The sequence below is a fragment of the Lampetra fluviatilis genome, chromosome 32, assembly GCF_964198595.1.
Source record: "Lampetra fluviatilis chromosome 32, kcLamFluv1.1, whole genome shotgun sequence".
Classification (NCBI taxonomy): Eukaryota; Metazoa; Chordata; class Hyperoartia; order Petromyzontiformes; family Petromyzontidae; genus Lampetra; species Lampetra fluviatilis.
In genome coordinates, this window is record NC_136306.1 from 9,680,050 (window position 1) to 9,695,638 (window position 15,589).

Genomic DNA, 15,589 nt, shown 5'->3' on the forward strand with positions numbered 1-15,589 from the left:
ACGCAGTTCTTTTTTCAGAAGCGACCCGGCTACAGACGATAGCGCAACGAAGTGGCTTATCACGTGGACATTGAGAGCGGGACACATACTCTTAAACGCACGTTTCTAAATGTGGAGGGGAAAACCCTAGAGGTCCCGGAGAAAATTCCACGCGACCACGGAGAGAGAGACACGCACACTTCTAATATACAGCAGGCGTCAGGTTCGGGATCGTACCGACGACCTCCTGCATAGCAGGCGAGGTTGTTAACATCTCGTTACCGTAGCAGTCGTTATGCATTATCTAGTGACTCGCACACTTCTAACCCACCTGTGGCTACGTGCGTAACGCACGTGTCGTTACGCATGCTAATTTGACAATTCGATTCTGCAGACTCAGACATCAGAGAAAACTCCGTAGCCATGAGAATTACGTATGCTAATTACTATGCTAATGTTGCGCTGATTTCATATCGCACACTAATTTCTACACCTAATTTATTTATGTTAAATACCTGCCAACATGCATGTTTGGGCCAGATGCGTGTGATAAAATGATCAAAATGTTATCATCGTTGACTCTGGGGGTTGGGTGACCCTCTTGCACTTCAGCATGTACTGGTGGGGTAGTATGTGTGAGTGATACTTAGTAGTAGTAGTCGCTTGGTTCGTCTCAAATTCTTATTGTGCCACGCGGTTCTCTATTAAATCTTTGTCCTTTTCATTTACGGCGCTTGGAAGACGTTGACAGGCGCCTAATGAGTGCGAATGATTACACTGGTCAACAAAATAAACCATTTTTTTCTGGCCTGGACTTTTGCAGCTGTTTTAGACTAATTTCAGGGTGCTGATTCCAAATCTGATCTCAGATTTGCTCTATCACATCTCGTTTGTATGCTATCGGCATACCCCATTTTCATTGATTTTACCCGAAATTCACTTATGATTGCAAGTTGTTGCGAGTCAGTGACTGCTTTAGTGTAAAAACATGGTGCTGTATTTTTAGGATAGTGTGTTTATAATATTTTATATAGATATCCACATTCATTTAATATTTTTCTTCTGCAGTTTTTATTGAAAATGCAATATTCAATATCTCAAAAACCTCATGTGATAGACAAAAACTGATGCCAGATTTGGAATCAGCACCCCAAAATTACCTTAAAACCGTTGGAATACCTTATGCCAGAAAAAGTGTGTTGACCAGTGTAATTTTTATTATTATCATGAAATTCGCCACCGACTTCGCTCATGCAAGGCCATCTCTCTGGGTCACCCCGCTCGGTTAGCGTAAGGCCCCGAGGGCGTGCGATTCGGAGAGACCCAGAGGCAATCGTTACGTGCTTTTTTTTGCGCGCATAACGGATGGAACTCGGTGCCGAGAGCCCCTTGCAATCACGTGCGACATTCGTCCCATCAAAGGCGTCCCGGTGAATAAATACAGCGTGCTCCAAAAAAATGTTAACGCTTACATGTGACTATCGTTTTTAATGGGAAAAGAACGGATAATACTACACTGTAACATGATAACAAATGTAACGTGAATAGCTTCAACAAGTCAAGGAGTACTAATAGGGGTTTTCGCTTTTTTTCTGGCAACAAAACTGACACCTTTTGCAAGGAATCATGCTTACATTAACCACAATACTTGCAGTCATATGCAAACAAAAAACAATACTCTGATAATTTATGCATTGTCTTTGAAACTGATTGGTCCACACCAGAGACAGCTTTCTTTGGAGCCTAGTCTCATATGGTGTTCGAAGAGATGACGCCAAAAGGCGCACAAAAAAGTCAAAGAGTCTCCACTTGTTCGCCATCATTGTCGACACACGGAATCTTCTCCAGGTGGTCGCCGGAAGCCCGGAGGCAACACATTTCTCGCGGTATTGTTGCAAATTTCTCAGAAGTGTTCATATTTTTGTTTTAAAGCCACCCCTGTCGTGGCTCGTGCCTGGGGAGTACACCTTTACTCTTAGTTTTTTCGGCAAAGTCACGTAGGTAAAAAATGTAATTAAAATTAATAAAAATAAAATAATAAAAATCACGATGTTTCGGAGGCAACACAAGTCTCCGTCATCAGGTGGGACCGTCACAGCCAGATTTGCTGTATCATGACGGAGACTTGTGTTGCCTCCGAAACGTCGTGATTTTTTAAATTAATTTTAATTTCACTTTTTACCCACGTGACTTTACCGAAAAAACGAAGAGTATGAATCCTTGCAGTCACGAAAGCTTCAAATCTAGAATTAAGGAGTTCATCTTGTCTGCGGCGCGCTCTGCCCTCCGCTCGCTATGGTTTCTTCTTTGTTGTCCGCTGAACCTGCGATCCACGTTTTTGTGCCGCACACGGCTCTCCTCCTCCGTCTGTTGCCCGGCAGTCCCAGCGGCTTCAGTTTTGTCACGCATGCAAGTTTGGAGGACGGCTCGATGTTCAATTCGAGGACGAAGGCGATGTCCACGCGTTTCCCTCTGCAGCGATGTTGGGGGGTGGGGGGTGGGGAGTGGGATCTAAACACACTCGACACACGGGGGTCCGTAAAAGTGCGTCTACAAGCCACTGCTAGATGTCGGCCACGTCGCACCGTGCAGTTCGTGGTGGTTATTCGCCCATACTTTACCAAGCGAGCCAGTGCACGTTGGTGGTGAAGGCAGGGAGCATTTAGAGGTCACGGGCATAGTGCAACGGCAACGTACGTTTCTGCATTGTCCTCACAGCCTGTAACAACAACGTGCTTGGGCACGGGGTCACGCATCCAAGTCATATCCAGGCTCACAACCTGCTTGGGCTTTGAAGTTTTGATGAGGTCGATCGAATTCGGGCGATTTGGTCAAAGGCGTCCTTCAAGGTTTTGCACTATCATTCCGATGGTTTTTTTTATTTGCAGTTCGAATTGCGTGGATACAATGTTTGGGTTATGCGAGTGATACTGTGTACTGCATACAAAACATAAACTAACAAGCGTCAGTGACCTTCAACAGCCCATGGCAGTAACATTCCAAAAAACCATTCCCACGATGCTGGCGAGCTCGGTCAACTCCATGGCCGACAGGTGACAGTTTAGAGATGAAAGCCATTCAATCAAATTCTCATATTACCAGGTGTGTGTGTATGTGTGATGTTAGTAGCGTTTAGTGTAGCGGTCAGCGTGCTGCGCTATGAACCCGGAGACACGAGTTTGATTTCCGCTCATGGCCAACACCGGTTAAAATTAACTGAATGGGTCCTGGGTCTCCACTAGGTTGACTCAGTCTCAAATGAGTACCTGGCACGGTGTAAACATCGCCACTGGGGAGACAAAGGCGTCCGGGCGTGGTGCTGGCCCACCTACCTCCTCGTGTGCTGTGCCGGCCTTCATAGGTGCTCGCTAATAGCACTTGCCCCATCAGTCTGTTAAGGCTATACATGAGATCTTTGTCTTTGTAGTTATATCCACCCAGCTCCAACTGCTGCCTAATTCTAATTATTTAATAATGGATGATACCTTTATGGAACCCCTGTATTTTTAAATCCTTTATATTAAATTCACTTGCTTGCTTGCGTGCTTGCTTGCTTAGGACCGTGCAAATCTTTCGGTCATTTTTTAACCCACTTCCCGTGATCCAATCGAGCCGACATTTTGCACAGACTCGTTGTGCGTGACAATTTATTTTCGTGAAATTTTTTTTCCAAAATTTTCCACTTTTTAGGAAAAATTTTTTTCATATTTAATTTAAAATACCAATGTGATAAAAATGAAACTCTTACTCAAGAAAAACAGAAATGAATAATAAAATAAAACCGATGCCACGCATATAAAGAATTTATAGTGAAAAACTTTGTTTTTACGGGTAAATTTTTTAATTGTGCTAAAAGTGCAGAGGCATTAATTAACAGTCGGCTGCTTGGCATTAATTAGACGGGTGACCTTCATATTTATGAACGAGTAAGAGTCCATTGAGACGAGGAGTAAGGGCAAGTCACCAAAAAAATCCGTCACTGACAAGGCGTCTTATGGCTTTAAAAGTAGTGGCCAGTGTGTATTTTACAGCTCTTTGTCAATCCACTGCTGGATGAAAGCTCTCCACACGGTGTCAGTCACAGGCAGTGCCGGATTATCCTAGTAGCAAAAGTAGCTAGATATGCTCTGGGCCCCGCACTTTCAAGGGGCCCGCGCTAAATGCTTTCAAGCTATCAATTCCGGTTCAGTGATTCTGCACTTGCTATATTACTCTAGTACTATACTGCTTTCAATTTTTATGAACGACTGGAGTTTAAGGTGAGCGATTAGTCAGGTAAAGGTTTAACATGGATATGATGGCACAGGTTCCACCAATTAAGGGCTACCGTTAGTGGTGATGGTAGTAGTGCGCAGCGATGGTCTTGGTGGTGGGCTTCTACCAAGAGATGCCCTATCTGGGGGTGCGAGACATGACCACATTTTTCTTTACGGTAAATCATAGAAACACAGATCAAGCACTGGCACGCAAGTACAACTACTTTCTACCAAATAAAGGGCTGCCAGGTCATTAATTGGTGGAAACCCACCATCAAAGCCGGCCGTCGCCCATCACTAACTTTAACATTAACTGCCCCGTCCATGCTGCTGACACTTGGGCTACGCCCATTTTAAACCTTTATAAACAGTTTGCCTTCAAAGGCTCACCCCCTTAACCTGATGACTGCTGGTGTTGCGATGGAGTCGTAGTTTTTTGTTGTTTTCTTTGAACCTATCTACGTGACTTTACCGAAAGACCCAAAGAATATGAATTCCTGCAGTCACGAAAGCTTTAAGTCAAGATTTAAGATGTGCATTACTTTGCCTAGTATGCAAGAGGTCGTGGGTTCAATCCTGACCCTGTTTGCATGTCTCACCATAGTTGTGCGGATTTTTCTCTGGGTCCTCCGCTTTTTCCCTCCACATTTAGAAACATGCTGTTTAGAGTCTTTGGCTGATATACATTTCCACATGATAAGCCACTTCGTTGAGCTATCATTTGTGGTTAGGTCACTTCTGAATAAGAGCTATATAACTCGGTGGGCCTTACCTGGTAAAATAAAAACATTAAATAGTAAAATAGGTTCTGGGATGCCACATTGCCAGGTGATCTGGTTGTGATGGTGTGGCGGTCACATTCTCAGTGCATTGTCATAAAAAAAACGTTGCTAGGTGTAAACCTACCTTTACAACGGCCAGTATTGACTCGCACATACAAAAACAAATTCTCATAATGTGCTGTTGCGAAGCACCATAACCATTAAATACAATTTTAGAAAGCCAAACAAAACAACCCTACTCTGCGTAAACAAAAACATTTTGTTGTAGCTATTAGGCGTTCCGGACGAATGTGGCTTCACAAGGTGTACTTGTTGCAGCAGGTCGTGCGGGGCTTGTGGGCACTGCTGCCGATTCATGTGGGGTGTCATTGTTCTCGTTCGACAAGGGACACCTGCCAGGTGTGGTGAACATTGCACACCACGCTGCACGCTCCCGTTTAGCGCAATGCCATTTTGTCCAATGCCGTTGTGAATTGCAGCGTTTTGCACGTTAGGTTCTGACAGGTCGTGATGTTGACAGTAATTATAATATCCCCCCCTACCTCCCACAACAAAGTACTGTTGTATAATTGAAAAGATCATTGATTGGAACATAGAACACATAAGAAACATCGAACACTTAAGAAACAACGAAAACATTATAAACATCGAACACATAAGAAACAATTTAACACGTAGCCTTTCGCGACCAATATCATCCATAATCCAGGTTTTTTTGGGTGGACATGAGAAAGAGGTAAAGGTACAGCCCTGCAATTCCATGCTCGTGCCACTGCAGGCGGAAGGGCCATCTGCTGGACGTGTACTCCCTGGGGGTGTGAGATGCCCTATCTGGGGGTGCGAGACATGACCACATTTTAGTTTTACGGTAAATCATAGAAACACAGATCAAGCATCTTCTTGGTTCTTTCGGTAAAGTCACGTAGAAGGGAAATAATAAAATAATAAAAAATACAACATTATTTTATTATGTTTAACATAATTTTATGATGTTTTATTTTAATTATTTTATTATTTCCCTTCTACGTGACTTTACCGAAAGAACCAAGAAGACGAATCCCTGCAGTCACGAAAGCTTTAAATCGAAACAGATCAAGCACTGGCACGCAAGTACAACTACTTTGTTTCATCAAACCTCTACGTATTCATTAAGATTGTACATTTGTTTCACGATTGAGAACCAAAGGGGTGCAAGGCTGCAGTAAAGGTTAATAATCACCGTGCTAGCCAGACGGCCTTGGAAGAGCCGAGACGACCCAACACTTTACCCCGCTGCACGCGATTGGCCGATCGATCAACTATTGTGGCCGGCTGTAAGCCGTTTATACTATCTTCTTGGTTCTTTCGGTAAAGTCACGTAGAATGGAAATAATAAAACAATAAAAATAAAACATAATAAAATAATTCTCACGACGTTTCGGCCACAACGCAAGCAGCCGTCCTCAGGTGAAGAACAGGTCTGTCTGTTTATACTATTCGGTGGACAGAGGCTGAGGGCGTTCCATAAATGTGGACCATTATTTTAACAGGTGTGCCGGAAGGTTCGAAATCCCGCGTGTTAACGATTAAGTCACGGCAGCATCCCTTCAAGAATACAAATGTACTTTCCCAAAGATAACGACTCGCCGCTATTTTTCATTTCACCTCGCACTCTCGATGAAGTGCAGACAATTCATTAAAAGATGATGAGCACTTAATAAATCAGAGGCTTAAAGTAAGGTGTTCGTCAATTATTAATACCAGTAAATGACTTTATGCATATTTAACAGCAGTGCCAGGCAGGCCATTCCTGGGTTTATACATCAGCCTGAATAAGACATCCTCCAGTCTCTTGGTAAATGTTTCCTTTTGCTAATACAATGCCTGCCCACAGCAGAATACTACGGTGTGTGTGTGTGTGTGTTTTAATCAGCATAGCCTTGCTGATTAAAGTATACGCTTGCAGAATTGCGTCAGTCGGTTTAGACAATGCCGTCACTGTCAGTGTTGACCATGGTAGCTCGCCACAATGCGGCCTTGCGTTATATTTAATGTAATTATTGTGAACGTGTCCACTTAAAATTAAAAAAAAGTAATATAATACATCAGTGGATTCCTGCTCCAAACAAGTAGAGGGGATGACCGTTCGTCTCCTCTTTACAGCCCTCAGCTAGTGGTGGAAATTCCACATTCCTATGACAGCGCTAAGTGCAATGTTGTTAGGCGTCTATTTTACAGCTCTTTTATTCCAGTGCCCTGCTGCTAAACATAGGACAGCCACTGGAGAGAACCCCACAGAGTGGCATTCATGATGGGATGCGTACACCCTGGCTGGGATTTGAACTCGTATTGTTATGATTGTGGGCAAAATGCTCTAATCATCATGTTACTTAGCTGAACGTTGTAGTCACCCGCATGTTTGGCTACATACGGTGCGAAAGAAGTTCAATATATATATACATTATACAACATGTATAGCAATTCACAGTCATTAATATTAATTGAACGGAACAAATTCTACCCGGATAGCAAATTGCTTTATTCATATTTTAAAATGTCACTATACAGTCCTATTTAACTATGAGCCCAATAAAGCTTCACTGGGTCTCACTATTCTTTTATCAGCGGGGGCGGGTGGGTCTGCATTGGGATGTTTCTCTAATCCCATTAATGAGACTTTGGCAAGCTTCCAAGGCGGCAACATCCAACACTCCCGTTTCTGGCCACCTCTGATTCCCACGCCCGCAACACCTGGCGGTAAACCTCGTTACAACAACAACAACCGCCGTGATGTCACCACGGCGCTTGTGCCAGGCTAGGTGCACTTTGAGGCCACGTGAAAGTGTCGAAGGCGCCCGCTGGCAGGAGGTCACGGAACAGACAAAGATGGTGCCATGAGTTGACTGACTGAGACGGCTGGGCAGATGCACCAACTGTGCTCCCCGCTGTGCCAACTCGGTGCGTTTTATCTACCCGGTGCTCCGCTCGTTGTTGTGGAGCGTCGCTACTCTGCCCTCCGTTGTTGCTGAGGGGCGACTGCCTCCCAACTCCCCACCAACAGCAGCAGCAGCGTCCTTCACGAGCCTCCTTCTCATTGGTCGATCACCTCATTGGTCCCCTCGTCTCATTGGATGCTCGTCTCATTGGTCGCTCGTCTCATTGGTCGCTCGTCTCAGTGGTCACTCGTCTCATTGGTTGCTCGTCTCGCTCGTCTCATTGGTCCCCTCGTCTCATTGGATGCTCGTCTCATTGGTCGCTCGTCTCAGTGGTCGCTCGTCTCATTGGTCGCTCGTCTCATTGGTCGCTCGTCTCATTGGTTGCTCGTCTCGCTCGTCTCATTGGTCCCCTCGTCTCATTGGATGCTCGTCTCATTGGTCGCTCGTCTCAGTGGTCGCTCGTCTCATTGGTCGCTCGTCTCATTGGTCGCTCGTCTCATTGGTTGCTCGTCTCGCTCGTCTCATTGGTCTCATTGGTCGCTTGTGGCTCATCTCATTGGTCGCTCAGCTCATTGGTCGCTCGTCTCATTGGTCGATCATCGCATTGGTCGCCCATCCACGTGCTAGCCAGGCTCAATCACGGTGATATATTTTGTAAGCGGCACGTGAGATAAAAATCGAGGGAAATAACTGAAAGTTGATCATGTACCACTGGTTTTATCAGGCACCGGTTGATTGTTTCGGTAAAAAAAAACCACTCTTATCCTCTTAATCAATGACTACACTCCCACAGCCACTGTGGGTCAGGAAGATGCAACCGCACACAATGGGTGTCCTGAACGTTCCTTTGATAAATAAAACAACAACAGAAAGTGTGACATCTCAAAGCGTGTTGTTGCTGGCGTTTTTTGCAAAACGCACCACGCGCCTGCTTGCCTTTGTTTTCATCAGCAGCGGGAATGATCGTCGTGTTCACTTCTTCGGAAGGATTGCCAAGGTGCATCTGCTCGATTCGTTCGTTTGCGAGTGCAATGCGCGTCTGCAAGACACTCACCGCCCGCTGCACATTTGAAGCAATCTTAGAACAACAGCCACACGTGTATATTTTCATGTCGAGCGTTTGATCGTAGTTTAAAGCTCGTAATCCCAACCTTGTTTTTAATTTGAAGCGCCATCCCAGCCTCGCCCTGAGCTACGCGGTTACGAACAACTTGCAAGGTATCATTATTCTCTCTCTCTCTCTGTGTGATCCCATTGTGATGTTCAAAAGATGAAATGCGCAACTTAAAAAATAACCGGTCTTCCCCCCCCCCCCCCCCCCATAAATGTATTCCAATTGTATTGTATTCATGTCGTGAGATGTGAAGCACATATGTAATGTATTCATGTTTCGATTTAAAGCTTTCGTGACTGCAGGGATTGATCTTCTTGGTTCTTTCGGTAAAGTCACGTAGAATGGAAATAAAAAAATGTAAACATAATAAAATAATTCTCACGACGTTTCGGCCACAACGCAAGCAGCCGTCCTCAGGTGGAGAACAGGTCTGTCGAGACGACAGAGCCTGGGGTGTGTCATTCAGACTCTGTCTTCTCGACAGACCTTGTCTCCACCTGAGGACGGCTGCTTGCGTTGTGGCCGAAACGTCGTGAGAATGATTTTATTGTTTATTTTTATTATTTTATTATTTACATTCTACATGACTTTACCGAAAGAACCAAGAAGAGGGGGTATTTATGTTTGTTCAATTTCTTTCGCAACCGTGCCCATTGGAGGCGTTGGGCAAGGACAACAAACCAAACACAAACATTGTGGGGATATCAAAGTCCTCGATTGGGCAGCCGATGCGGTTAACCGCACGAGTCAATTGACAAACACTTGCTTATTATCAACAACATACAGCAAGAGGAGCACGAGTTGCTGCCCATTGACGTGTGGCACTCGGCTAGACCGTCAAATGTGGCGCCGTATGGAGCCCAGCCGCAGCGAGTAATTACATCTTCATGATGCGTTCAGGGGATACGCATTTCAGTCCCTTCACTCCACCTGCCACGCGGGTTGACAGAACGGAAGCAACTGCCGCGAAAGCGAACGTCGTTTCAAAAGCACTTTTCATTGCGACAATGTTAAAGGAAATATTCGTGTTGGGTCGACGGGACATTCATATTTCATCCACGCTATGGGATTTGTGTTTCCCTTATTAGTCCGCATTATTCTCTTGCAAAGGGCGGCATCGTGGCGCTGACGTACCTACGCTAGGGAAGCACGCCGATCTCGTGTTGTGCTTCCCTCCTGCTGCATGCGTTCAGCGATAACGGGTAATTTATTTTCGACAAACATTTGGGCAAGCCGTGGAAGGCACCTCGGTGGCCGATTTGCAAAACTGGCTTGTTGTTGGTGGAGGGGGGGGGGAGGTTTAGGGGGCGGCTCTTAATGAGATGCAACGTGGCCACATGCGGGCGTTGCTGCCGTGTTGCGTTGCTGCCGTGTTGCGTTGCTGCCGTGTTGCGTTGTCTCAAACCTCCAGCTAAATTACACACACGGGGGAGGTGGAGGGGGATGGAAAGCAGATGGACGCTTGCGTGCTTTGCCGTGTGCTCAATTGATAGAGCAATCCTCTGCCACCAGAAAATTAATCAAGTTCCTTATGCCGGTTTTATCGCCGTCTTCTGATAGCCGTTGGTCTCTCGGTTAATTCCCTGGCGCGACACATTATTTTTTTTTTCGGAGGCTTCAGTACGCGAATGCCAAATCCGCCTTGATCACCACGTGCGAGCTGCAGAAAATAATGCCATCGCCACGTCTGGATGAAAGCCGTCGCGTTTTTCTGCATTTCGTGCGGAGCAAAAGAAAACGACACAAAGAAAAAATCTCCCCCCCCCCGCCCGCCTTCGTTTTCCATACTTCGCGAATGGTATCACCGGGGCGGCATTTATTTAAAGCTATTTTTTATTTTTGTTCGAGCATCGCTCGCTCGGTTGACGAGCCGCTTTTTAGGAATGTGGGTCACACGCGGCGGTTTTATTATTTTTGGCCATGCTTCGGATATCCGTGCACATCCATATTTTAGATGCGTTACGTTGAATTATGGATGGAGTCGTCGTCAGCTTGACGTGCGTGCGTGTGCGCGCGCGCGCAGCTCCACTGCCGAATCACCGTTGGGGCATTGTACTCGACAATTAATAGCAGCCCATTGTTGATGTTCAATGACAATGCATTTCAGGCATTGCCAATCGAAGACGGCATGGGTTGAGGGGGGTGTTCCCAAGCTGCATTTGTCACGGAAGCGGTCTGTTTGACTATACTTCACCACGCTGGTCAACGCGGGTTATCGACGACCAGCATTTGATTTACCGTGTGTGAGGTCTCGTCTAGGTGCAACCTTTTGGCCATGATTTATTACTGGCTTAGCAGTGTGAAGATGCATCGATTCGTCGATTCATACCGATTCGACAGCTCGCCATCCATTGGATTGTGTGTGTGTAATAATCGATGTTGTGGATTTGTATACGTTGTATGTCATGGGTTCGCATCGCCAGAGGCCGCTACATTGAGGGGTAGTGTTTTAAAACAATCGATTATTGACATTAAATTGGGACGCTGAACCGCGTTAATTCGGCTAATTGCGATGTTGCAACCCCTGTTAGTGTCCCTGTGAGAGCGGTGGCACGGCGGTTAGCGCACTGCGCTACGAACCCAGCGACCGGAGCATGAGTCCCGGCCACAGCCAACGTTGATGGCGAGTGAAATATCTGAGCTGGTCCTGTCCCCCCCTCCACTTCAACAGCCTACACTGACCAACGTGGCGAGGTGAAGTATGGTCAAACAATCCCCCACTTCTATACCAGGGATCGGCTTACCTGAGACTCAGGAGTCGTGCTCGGCTCTCCAAGGGCCTCTACTTCGCGACGTTGTTTATGAAGCGACTCAGTGTCTCGTATTCACCGCAGGGCATTTCGGCTCTTGAAATAATTGAGTTTTTTTTATATTCTTAGGTTGTTTCGGTAAAGTCACGTAGGTAAAAAATTTAATTTAATAAAAGTAAAATAAAAATCAAATAAAAATCACTACATTTCGGAGGCAACACACGCTTCCGTCTTCAGGTGGAACTGTCACAGCACGATAGCTGTATCAAGCTGTGACAGTTCCACCTGAAGACGGAAGCTTGTGTTGCCTCCGAAACGTCGTGATTTTTATTTTATTTTTATTTTACTTTTATTAATTTTAATTTTTTACCTACGTGACTTTACCGAAAAAACCTAAGAATATGAATCCTTGCAGTCACGAAAGCTTCAAATCTAGAATGAGTTTTTTTTTGTTTACCGAATTCGAAATGAATGGTCCTGCTTGTCATTTCGGTTGGCAAACCCTGCCCTGTACTGGCATAGCATGAGGAGGCCTTCATCCAGCAGCGGATTGACATAGGCCTGTGAACTATAACTGCCAGTGCGGAGTGAAACGCAAACCATCGTTCATTATGCAGCGCATATTTAACGGCAGCGAGCGCGCTGTGAAATTCTCAATTTAGTTCACGTGTCTTGCTTGACGATATGCAGGGCAAGCCTTGTTACACAACAAACAAAAAATACGTGACGCATGGAAAGATTCGCAGAGTAACAAAAACATAGAAAAAAAAAACTAAAAATTAAATCCGACGAAAACGAAATAAATCGAACGTTCCTTTTTTCCCGGGCCATGTTAATGGTGGATGAAAATGGCCCCATTTAAAATCCATTACTGAATGTAAAAGCAGTTACGCTGACCGTGCACTGGCCCCGTAAGAGTCAGCAGGCGTCTTTGCAGTTCCACACGAGGCGTTGGGGGGGGGGGGGGGCTGAGCCAAGTGCGACCTCACATAGGGGTGAGATGGAGACATTACGATGTATGTTGAAATGGGGACATTACGATGTATGGTGACGATGCCACCTGTCCTGGTTTCCCCCGGATTTTCCCTGTCCTGCAAAATTGACTAAGTCTTCCCAGGACATCAGAAGGCAGCTATGTAATAATACAATATTAAAGGTGATGAATTTAAATGAACTTCTCCCTTCTTCCAGGATTAAGCATTCGCATGTATAGGGTGCTTAAATGCTTCCTTGCATCACATCTCAAAATCAGCCATTCCAATGCTCTGCTGCAGTCGAGCCAAGGCGACTGCCACTGGCAAGCTGTATCCCTGTGTGGCTATTCTTTGTTGAGATATTCCCCTTCCCATGACGTGTCCCGTGTTTTTTTGTCTTGTTTGGTTTGTTGTCCTTTCCCCCGCACCTCCGATAATAATAATAATAGTTCAATTTGTAACGCGCGCAAATTTGCAGACGTAGTGGCCGCAACTCAGAGGCGCGGAGCCAAGCTCAGAGCCTCTGAGTTGCGGCCACTACGTCTGCAAATTTGCGCGCGTTGGCTACGTACGGCGCGAAAGAAGTTCAACACACATACAGAGTATGTTACAAACGCGGCAGTCTCTCCAGGTGCAAGCACGGCCGCGCTCCCTTCACGATGTTCAGCTCCGGCCCGGCAGAAAATAAGTTGACGAAAAAAACAATGTTTATTTTACACCCACTGCCGACCGTCGAGCTCCGGAGGGGACTTCTGACCACAAAGCAATTACGGCACGAGCCCTTCGCTCAATGATACATTTTAAAGCTTTAACATTTCAAAGGGCGCTTCCGCTGCTGCTTCCACACGACTCGTCGCTGGGAGTCACGCTGTCGCGGGGAATCGCGGTCCTCCCCAAGCAAGCACTGCTGCTGCTGCTGCCGCACGCTCGCTCGTTCGCGCTGATCAAAAGCCGGCTCCCGGCGGTTTTCGCCCCAGAATTTGAGCCGTGACCTCATCGTGTGGTCGGGGTCCACCTGTAGCGCCGCCTCACGCGACGAACCTCCCCCTATCGTCGAGTCTCGGACGGAGCGCCGGAGCTGCACGACGTTTGAGTGGCGTCCAGGGCTGCGCTGAACCCACGCCACCCCGCCGAGGTTAAGCGAGGCCGCGTAATTGTAGCGCGAACGGGGAGAACGGAGGAAAATGTTTCCAGCTGAAAAGCAATACTCTCAAGGAGACAGCCTGCCCGTTTGGTCGAATTCCACCTCCCCTCCTCCGAAAGTTGCAACACAAATGTACTTATTTAGTGGAGGGTTAAACAGAAGAGCTCTTAAATACAAAAAAAGTTGTCACATCGTAGAACCGTTAGAGATGGTGATGGCTTACGGAGGCCTTCATCCAGCAGCGCACTCTATTATATGGATGCGCATGGCAATATGTTCAGGAGCTCATTGGCAATGCCGAGGTCTGATGGCCACGAAAGGGCTTCAGCAGAGAAGAGAGAGCTTGTGTCGTTTTACTACTCCCCTGTTGAAGGAGCGCAGGCCACGTCACGGTCCATAGTTTGGGATGTCTGGTGGTCACAATTGCACGACCGTGGCGTGTTGTCTTTCATTTTCCATGTATGCAGGAGACGTGATGCGCATCGGTCTGCTGATGTCGTGATGTGGTTGATGGCACATCAGTGGCTTCGAGGAGGGATGGCAAAGCCAGGGGGTGCGATGTTTAGGTCTTGAATGAGGTGTTTATTTTGGACGTCTTCGTTGTTCCACTCTGTTTACCAGCGCTAGAGTAGCGGATTGATCTCGGCCAATGATGATCATGATGATGGATCAGAAAAAGATAACCGGAAAGAAAGGCAGTTGCCAGTAAAGGAAATCCAGAATCCACAAAGCCCTTATCTTATTGACACACAAAGCTCTGACTGTCGCAGCATGTGCACACGTTTAAATCTTCTGTAAATGAGAAAAAGCGGCTTAGAATGTACGGCCGTTTGTGTGATGATGGTGTTGTACTAACATCGCCGAAACCTCACTACCGCACGTTTCACTACATCGATCAAATTACGTCCCCTTAGCGTGCGGATGGCAGCTTGCCTAAACAACGATTTTAAAGTCGTATTTTTTTCTCTTATTAACGATGCTCAAACTTGTGTCGGACAGCCAAAGAGAACAGCCCGACGAATTGGATACGTGTCTGCAAGACGTATTTACTTTTTTTTTGTTTTGGGATTGCATCTCTCTTCACGCCACGCGGTGTGACCGAGTCTTTCGCGTCACTGTGCGCACGTGACTTGGACACGTCATCGTGCAACAACGGGTTCAGAAAACGACCGGCCCCCTGTCGGCAGCACCGTTAATTGTGTCAGCGAGACGCGTCCGATTGTCGGACTGCCAACTCGTGGCTGAACGCATTGTCCGCAGTGGTAGAGATATCACATTTGTTTTTACTCTTTGATGCCATCTGCTCCGACGGGCGAGTATGCATTGGGTAAAAGACACAGGGTGTGACGCGGCCTCTAGAGACCAGTGGAACTCGTGAGCTGAGCCCCCAAAAAGGTTCGTCACAAAAAAAAGTAAATACCGCTATGAAAACTCCCCTCCCATTGACCCTTGATTTATAGAGATCATTTCCACGCTGCCACGGCTCTGCTGTGAAACGTATGTATCTACGTTGAACTTCTTTCGCACCCTATGTAAGCCAACCGTTTTCAATCTAGATGATTTAAAAGTGCGTAGCTCCAGTGGCTTCCTAAGATCGCAAGGAAGAGCGTTCCAGACGGCCGCAGAAGTGCATCTGAAAGCGCGCGATGCGGTGACCGTCTTTGTTCGATGGTTA

The 15,589-nt window shown here is 46.4% G+C and overlaps 1 protein-coding gene across 3 annotated transcripts in view; it reads left to right on the plus strand.

Moving 5' to 3' along the window:
* Positions 1-15,589, plus strand: part of LOC144943734 (FERM domain-containing protein 4A-like) — a 240,914-nt gene that overhangs the window by 15,844 nt on the left and 209,481 nt on the right. The window lies entirely within an intron of this gene.